At 33.1% G+C, this 8,000-nt stretch overlaps 1 pseudogene; it reads left to right on the forward strand.

Moving 5' to 3' along the window:
* The first annotated feature begins 2,033 nt into the window (after positions 1-2,033).
* Positions 2,034-4,710, forward strand: LOC149544463 (receptor-like protein 6; annotated as a pseudogene).
* Positions 4,711-8,000: the final 3,290 nt, after the last annotated feature.

Below are 8,000 nucleotides of genomic sequence, written 5' to 3' on the forward strand. Positions count from 1 at the left end.
GATGAAATAACATGTCTAGTTATGTATGTAAAGGGTGTAAATAAGAAGAATTTAAAATCTTATTTAATTATTAAGTACCATAGATATATTGTAAAAATAATAAAATATTTTAGAAGGAATATGTATTAAAAGGAAGTAAGAAAACATAAAGATATTATTTTTATTATATAAAGTGGGAAAGAACTGTCATCTACTATGAAAATTGTTGAAATGGATTTTTTTTTTTTTAAAGATGAATGATTGTAATGTAAATAAATATTTGAAACAAAACTATCCTCTTAATTTAGATTACTACATTCATGAATTTTATGAGCCATAAAAACATTGTAATGATTTTATTTCAAATTCAAATAAATTTTAATAACCATCAATGGCCTCATGAACCCAATTCTTATCCAAGCCAAATAAATAAGTTTTTATAAATGCTTTTATTGATAAGTGAGTTGAATAGGTCTCACTAATTTTTTACCCACTAACACGGAAGCTAGTAATAAGGTCGCTCACTATCGAGCTGTTAAAAAAGCCTTGGACTTATAGACAAGATGTAATTTAGTTTCGAAACATGTATTGGTATGGGAATCCTGATACTAAGTTCACATAATATATTTCATAGAGATATGAAATCTGAATTCAAAAATCTGATTTGAATATAATGTTTCATATAGATGTCCATCTCACCTATACGTGTCAAGTTACCCATTTCATATCTAATCAAGTCTTATGTGACTTATGTGACTTATGTGACATGAGAAGGATGTAGATGAAATTTGATAACTTAATGGCTCTACATGATATCGATATGTGACATACATCAAACATTAAATGCAAGATAGAATTTACTGTTTCTTTTCTAGAGAAGAACTTGAGCGAAGAACTAGATTAACATAGTTAAAAATTTGAATTTATATTTTAACATACTAAATCTTTTGTTTATTAATTCAAGTTTTTTTTTTAATAAATAGTTCATTAATTATTAAATCAAGATTTTTAAATTTTTTTTTTTTCAAATATCTTCTATTTGGCCTGCCTTTCAAATCAAATATTTTTAAAATATTATTTTATATTTATGTTAAATATTATTTAAAATTAAACTTTCAAAAATATAATATAAATTATATTGTTTGATTTAAAATTTCAACACAAATATCAAATCAATATCTAATTTGTTTGAAGATTATCCATTAAAAAGAAAGCTTAAATTTAGAATGATTTTATATTTATAGCTTGAGGATCTTCTTTATGTCTTTCTTGCAACAATTAAAAGAGAAAATAATCAAATGGTGGTAATCATAAAGAAAGAAGATATTTGAAATTCCATTTCATGAATAAGTAAACTAGTTAAATTTTAAATTTTATTATAAATTGAATTGATAATTTCCTTATAAATATAATAATAACATGAAATGTAAATAATATTAATCCAACTTTAAATATTATTTCTCTTTGCATTAAAATCAAAATCTATTTAGACATGTTCAATATTTTTGTCATATAAAAAATTAGGATTAGAATATTAATATGTTTGACTTTGATATTGCTTAATTTGTAAGTCTAGAAAATTATAGAAACTCTAAAAATCTAAGAACAAGATGGCCTATTAAAGCTTTGCATTATATATCATCATACCACTTGTTGAGATACATGAATATTATGGAGACAGACTTTTCCACTCTGTTTTGAAGTCAAGAAAATTCTAGAAACCCTTAAAATCAAAGAATGAGATCTGTCATAAAAGCATTCCATTCCATACCATCATACCATCCTCTTACTTTTCTACTCATTAAATATGAAATGATGTTATTGAAACAGACTTTCTACTCATTTTAAACAACTTATAAGAATAAGATCAGCTATTCAAGCATTGCATACTGCCCTATCCTAGTAAGACTTTTCCACTCAAGGAAGTATCACTCCCTCCCCACACGCCTCCATTCTCTATAAAACAATATTTAAGCATGGAAAGGCATATATTTAACATTCATTTCATCATATCTTTCTTTTGAAGTTAAAAGGAGTTTTAGCATGTAGAAGACATGGAGAGTACGCTTTCATATGCCAGAGTTGCCTTTGCAATCATTACGATATCATGCTCTTTCTTCTGCTTCACCTCTCCTCCTGCAATGGCATGCACCCTCCGTGAAAGAGATCATCTTTTGGATTTCAAGATAGCCATTGTGGATGAGGCAAAAAAGCTAAGCCTGTGGCACGGATTTAATTGCTGCACGTGGAGTGGAGTCAGCTGTAAGCTCCACACAAGCCATGTTTTTGGCTCGGATTTGGGTGGATACAATTTGGAGGGTAACATCTCTAGATCGCTGTTTCAACTTGAAAAGTTAGAGCACCTCAATCTGAGCAACAACCTCTTCAATGGTAATCTCACTCCACATTTTAAAAAATTACAGAGTCTCAGTTTTCTCGACTTGTAATATTCTAGAGATGTAAATGAATTCTCTGTAAGTGAGTTGCATATGAATTTGGAAAGCTTATCGAATCTGGTGAGCTTGGAATACCTGTCTCTTGATGGAGTGAGCATCTCTATAAGCAAAGATTGGGGTGGAGCTATTTGCGGTTTATCAAACCTTCAACAACTCAGCATGTCTGACTGTGGGCTTATCGGACCAATCCCAAATTCCCTTCTCAATCTCACTTCTCTCCTCCATCTCGATCTTTCAGATAATTCTTTGTCAGGAAAGATACCTCCTTGGTTTGAAAATGTGACTTCCCACTTGCTCTCACTTGATCTCTCTGAGAATTACTATCTTGGACGAGAGCTTTCCTTCATTACACAGCAAACATCTTGGTCGCTAACCAGCGTTGATCTTTAATCGACAGCTGTGGAGGGCCAAATTCCATCTGGTGTAGGGAATATCTCATCCTTGGAGAGTCTCGCCCTTTCATATACCAACATTGAAGGTGAGATTCCTCTCTCAATAGTCAATCTCACTAAACTTGTTCATTTGGATCTGTTCAATAACAAGTTAACCGGGACAATCCCACCTTCATTGGGATCACTTTCTTCACTCTCTTATCTTGACCTCAGTTACAATCCATTGAATACCTTGGTTTTGCCCATAGTTTCAAATCTAGTCAACTTAAGATCCCTTTATCTAGACTCCATCAATCTAGGAGGCTTCATATCCCTTTCCTTTTTTGATAATCTCACTAGACTTGAATTGGTTGATCTTTCTTTCAATCACTTAACCGTGAGCTTTGATCCAACCTGGATACCACGGTTCGAGAAGCTCAACTTTTTGGGAGTAGGTTCTTGCTGTTTAGATAAAATTCCACCGTTTCTTGCCAGTCAATATAAATTGGACCATTTGGATCTATCCTTTAACAGTGTGACAACTATACCATCCTGGATATGGGAATTACCAAGTCTTACATATTTGAACCTTAGTTGTAATCAATTAACAGGTTCATTGCTGTCTAAACTAACATGCAGGACTGATTTGTACCTGGATTTGCAAAATAATAGCTTACAAGGTGCTCTTCCTCTTCCTATTGTTGGTGTTAAGATGCTGGACGTAAGCCTGAATCAGTTCAAATTTGGTGTTTCTTGACCTTTCAAATAATATGCTCACCGGTGTGATTCCTCCTAATTTAACCGGGACTTGCTCACTCCTCAGAGTTCTAGACTTGGCGGGAAATCATCTACAAGGTAAAGTGCCAGCAGAATGGGGAAGCCTGAAACAAATTCATACATTGAAGCTCTCTAATAATCGGTTGAGAGGAGTCATTCCCTCATCCATTTCAAAATGTCAAACTCTGCAGGTACTTGATATGCAAAATAATATTTTTGAGGGCACTATGCCCCGGTGGATTGGAAAGTTATCACAGCTGCACGTCTTGATTCTAAGGTCCAATAAATTTCATGGAAGTATCCCACCCAGAGTAACTGGTCTTCCGAATCTTCAGATTCTGGACCTTTCTAGAAACCACTTTTCAGGGCCCATTCCAAGTAATCTTATAAACTTGGTTGCAATAGTCAATGCATCACAGAGTGATCCAAACCTTCTCGAAGAAGATACTTCAAAGGTATTTACAGTAAATACGGTGTATACAAATAAGATTGATATTTCCTGGAAAGGTCGGGATGCTGATTTTGTCAAAATCCTTTTCATTCTTAAATGTATTGATCTCTCCAGCAACAACTTATCAGGAACCATTCCTTCCCAAATGGGATCTCTTCGAGGCTTGATAACTCTTAACCTTTCAAGGAATAATCTAAGTGGTCAAATCCCCGAAACATTGGGAGGCATGGAGCAACTAGAGTCTCTTGACCTCTCGCTAAATAGGTTGAATGGAAAAATCCCTTTAGAAATTCAGTTGCTTAGCTATTTGGAGATATTGAATCTGTCTTACAACATGTTAGAAGGAAAAGTACCCCTTGGAGGGCAGTTCCTAACCTTTGGGCAGTCGTCCTACTTTGGAAATCCTAAGCTAAGTGGGATTCCATTTAGCAATACAACATTCTGCAACAACTCTGCTGACTATGGAAACTGCACCAGTATTGAGACAAATGGTGAAACAGAGAATTCAGATGATGAAATGGTGGGATGGGCAGTTGGACTTGGATATAGTTATGGTTTGGGATTCGCTACTATGATTGGAATATTTACATTCAATAGCGGGGTCAGAAAGAGAGTCTTCAGTGTTTATGATGCTGTGATTTTAACTGTTGATTTGTTTATTAAAGGGCCTAGGTGAAAGTAGAGGGTTTAATTAGTATACCGCTACTGCAAATTCCTGCCTCTGATCCTGTAAACAATTCAATGAATAATATGCAATATAATTAGATATGTAAGTAAGAGGGAATAGATGAAAGTAATACTATTGTATGGAGGGTTTTATTAGTATTTGGCTAGCGTAAATTCCTGTCACTCATTCTATAAACTTTCTAACGAATAATATACATAACAAGATATGCAGCCCACATTTATATCTTTTCCAGTAGAATGGGTTTTCTTCTTCAAGTGGGATATTTAAGCGCAAGATGAATCCCAAATTCTATATCAATAAATATGTAATTAATGAAAAATATATATTTGAAAGGGATTAAATTATAACATTTATTTTCTTAAATTTTTTTTAATAATTGGGATTTAGAATTAGTTGAGTTTGTCTAATTTATTATTTCAAATAAAATAATAATTTTGGAAAAAAATGTATCTCTCTAGTTAAAGAAAATTATTTTTGAGAGCTATATTAGAACTTTCAATTCAATTTAATTGTAGATTTATTTGAAAAAGAATAGTAGAACTTATCATAGTCATTATATAAATAGAATTAGAATAGTAACTCAAATATTTCAACAACCTCATAAATCCCATTTTTATCCTAAGTCAAATCAAGATCTTTTATAAATTTCTGGGGGGCCTCCATTAAATAAAAAAAATTAAAATCTTTTATAAATTCTTTACCTATAAATGACATTGAATAAGTCTCACTAATTTCACACCTACTAAATGAGAATTAGTAACATGAATTCCCTTACTACAAAGTAGTGATAAAGTCTTGCACAAAGATGAGATGCAATTTAGTTTTCATCACATATCAAAGCTGAAATGAAAAAGTTGTTTTGAATGTTAGGTTACACCTATATGCATCAATTGACCAAATTCATATCTAATCATTCTTAATCTTATGTAACATGAAAATGATATAAACCAAACTATCATAATTTAGATGGGTCTACATGATATTGAAATGGGAATATGTAAAACATTAAATGCAAGATAAAATTAATTATTATTTTTGTAATAAGAACTCAAGCCAATTTATTTTTTAACATACTTAAAGTCTATGGAGAGAGGCTCCCTTTCACTTAAGAGAGTAGTGCTTTTTGCGAGGGTTTAGTTTCTTCTGCCTTGGGTTGTTGTTGTAAACTTGGAATTGGGGCGGAGTTTGGAGCCTTGGCTTGTGTGAAGAATTTGAGTAGGTACTCCTTTTTTTCCATACAAATAGGTGTTTGGGAGGATGAGTTCCCTTTCTATCCTCCTCAAGCTTTTTTGGAGTCCTTCTAGTACATTGTAGGAGGAGGGCCTTTTTTTTACGCTTCTAGTTTTCTGCTCTTACTATGTGGGTTATTGGATCTAGGGAATCTGGTGGCTGAGTGTTGGCCCCACTTTTTAGAACCTTTTTTTCTTGCCACCTTAGGGTCATTTCCTCTTCTTCCTTGTGACAATATGACTAGGTTTTACATTTTATTGGTGGTAGTATTTATCCTATATGTTCTATTGGTTTTGTGCAGGTTGTGGGGAGGGTGGGTGAAGTCATTTCCTCTTCTTTGTTGATTTTCATGTGGGGAAGGAGGTTCTAGTCTAGTACTCATTTGGAGTTGAGGTATATGCTTCTTTGTCTCAACTCTTATTTCTCTTGCTTCTTTGCAAGATTTTCTTTATAGATCTCAACAATCTTCTCTTATAGTGAGTAATGGTGGTTGGGGGTGGATATTTCTCCCTCTTAACTCATTGAGTCCCTATCTCTTTTTAGCTCTATATTTTTTAGCGACTTTGGTGGGTTTTACATGAAAGTTTTGGCTAGCTAGCCACTTTCTAACTTTTATTGCAGATTTGGGGGTTTCCTATTGCCCTCTCTTGGTGGGATTCAATGGTTTATTGGTGGTTTCATATACCTCTTCCAATAGGGGTGTTTTTATTCTCCTAGTTTCTTCTCGATATGACTCCTAGTGATATGGAATCAGACCCTACTAAGGTGGGTTTTCTTCTTTTGGTTATCAGGGAAGTAGGAGTCAACTTGCATCTAGTTTTTTCCTTTTATAATGGGTTATCATATGTAGATGGTTGAATGCATGAAAAAAAAGGTTTCTAGTGACACTGTATTGTCTTTCCCTAGTTTTAGTAGATGACATAGCTAATGTTATGGGCATGAAAAGTTTGCTTAATTATGATTCATAGGGATATTAGTTTAAGGTTCTTGTAGACAACTAATAAAACAAAATAAACATGGTAAAAGGATACCCAGGCCCTATCAAAATGCATAGTTTTTTGGGTGCTTAATTATGGTGGAGTCTGTCGTATGGTGAGTCTACCAAACCCTATACAAGGTACATCGTACAATACTTGCCTTGTATGTCCATATGATGTTGGGCATGATGGCTCTATATTAGTACAATGAAGCAGTATGGAAACATTGGTAGGATGGTATAGTAGTAAGGTAAGGTCAGTATGATGAGGGTTGAAATAGTACAATGAATCTAGTATGTTGAAACAAGTAAAATGTAACCACTAGTATGTATGGTATAGTATCAATTTTGGTACAATGATAGTTACGATACATTGATATTTTCTAGTATGATGTTAGCATAGTGGCAGTTCTGGTATGATGCTAGTTTCAAATAGAAATTATGGTATGGTGACGCTTGAGGTAAGGTGTGAGCCATAGTTGGTTGACCATTTGACATACTCAATTCCATAACAAATTTCATAGTCTATAAATGTTTTTGGGATTTTTTAGAAATGATAGGTTGAAGTGGTGAAGAGAAAAGTGTCAAAGTAGTGTAACGTTAGGTTAATTATAATGCAATATGAGCCTATGCAAAAATACATTGTTGTTTTATGCAACATTGGTTATTGTATTGCAAGGAAGACATTCAGACTTTTTGGTGGTAGGTTTTTACCAATAGGGTTTCCCATATAAATTTGGTCTCTTGTATTTATTTTGTGTGCTTGTTATTTTCTATGTACTTGTTTCTTTTGCTTATATCAATATGTTGAAGTAGATTCAAACTCTTTATTATATCCCTTGTAAATTTGCATTAGGAAGGCATTTCCTCAAGTGTAATCAGAGCCAAAAACCTTTTTGTTATCCTTGTTGGTTAGGTTTGGTTGTTTGTGTCTAGTGTGGTTTCACAAACTAAATTCATCTAGAAATTTAGATGGCAAGTATATCAAGGAGAATAGACATTGAAAAGTTCAATGGTACAAATATTAATTTACAAAAATTTAAACTTGAAGATATGATAGTTGATTGAGATT

This window comes from Cupressus sempervirens, chromosome 8, assembly GCF_028749045.1.
Source record: "Cupressus sempervirens isolate cs-2001-9-10 chromosome 8, ASM2874904v1, whole genome shotgun sequence".
In the NCBI taxonomy this organism is placed as follows: Eukaryota; Viridiplantae; Streptophyta; class Pinopsida; order Cupressales; family Cupressaceae; genus Cupressus; species Cupressus sempervirens.